The following is a 1379-nucleotide window of genomic DNA, read 5'->3' as shown; positions in this document are numbered from 1 at the left end:
GGGTTTCTTTTGCGAAAGGGAGCTATTAGAACGGGGGGGGGGGGGGGGGGTCCTTATTTAGAAATGAGAGCAAGGGCAGGGGGTTATCGGGCATTTTGCCCTGTTCTTCCCCCTCCCTCCCGTGACCGAACAGAGGAGGGGACAGGGGCGGCGGCGGCGGCCTCTCGCCGGCCGGCCAGGGCCCGAGGGCGGCCCGGGGCAGGGGGTGAGGGAGAGGGGAGCAAGGGAAGTCGATTCCCCCACTTACCGCAGGCTGGGGTGGAGCAGGGAGGTGTGGCGACGGAGGCCGGCGGGCGGCGGCAGTGCGATGCGCGGCGGCGGCGCTGAGCTTGGGGAGGCGAGGACTGGGTGGCGGTGGAGGTTTGTGAGGATGCCGGGGGTGCCGGGTGGGGGCTATTTATAGGGGAATGGCGGTGGGGAGGAGGTCCTCGGGTGGTGGCGGCCGGCGGGCGGTGCGGGGCGCCATTAATGGCGCCTCGACCGCTCGCTGTCGTCGCGACGCGGCGTGGCGGTGAGGGCGCTGGGGCCGTACGTGGGGAGGGGTTGTGCAAGCACAGGTGGTGGCGCGAGCGGCGAGGGAGGGCGCAGCAGCGGCGGGCGGCGCGGTGCGCGGTCCTGGGCGCGCGCGCGGGCGCGTGCGGCGTGGCGTGGCGCGGGCCAGGGGGCGGAGCGCTGCGCACGTGGGGGTAGTGGGCGGGCCGTGCGCCAGCGGCGGTGAAGCGACGGCGCGCGCGGCGGGGTGGCGGGTGACGCGGCGAGCGGTGCGGCACGCGGGGAAACAGGGCATGCGCGTGCGCGCGTGGCGCGGCGCGGCGCGGGTCCGGGGCGGGGGCGCGAGCGGCGAGGCCGGGGCGGCAGTGGCGGGCGTACGGCGGCGTGCACGCGAGGGCGGGGTGGCGTGGTTCGGGGCTAAGCAGGAAGGGCGGCGCGGCTGAGCAGTGCTCGGGAGCAGGGGAGGGGAGGAGGGAAAACAGGAAGGAAAGAAGGAGAAAAGGAAAGGGAGGGAAGGAAGAAAAAGGGAAAAGAAAGAAAAAGGGAAGGGAAGGAAAAGAAAAGGAAAAAGGGAAAGGAAGAGAAATAGGGAGAAAGAGAGAAAAGAAAAAGAGGGAGGGAGAAGTGCCGGCACCGGTCGCGGCGGTGACCGCGGCCGGTCGGCCACGCGCGGAGGAGCGCGCAGTGCGAGGAGGAAAAAGGGGTTGCGTCGGCGTAGATTGTGGATAGTGGCCGCGCGCGGTCGTCGGACCGTCGAGCGGCGCGGGATGGGACAGCGGTCACGCTTAGCGTCGGTCAGAAAGGGTTAAGGTCAGGGTTTCGACGGCGAACGGCTTTTAAACAAAACATTCTAGCGCGTGATTTAATTTGGTGAATTTTCAAGGCGT

The sequence above is a fragment of the Panicum hallii genome, chromosome 1 (assembly GCF_002211085.1).
Source record: "Panicum hallii strain FIL2 chromosome 1, PHallii_v3.1, whole genome shotgun sequence".
NCBI lineage: Eukaryota > Viridiplantae > Streptophyta > Magnoliopsida > Poales > Poaceae > Panicum > Panicum hallii.
This window is presented reverse-complemented; position numbering follows the sequence as displayed.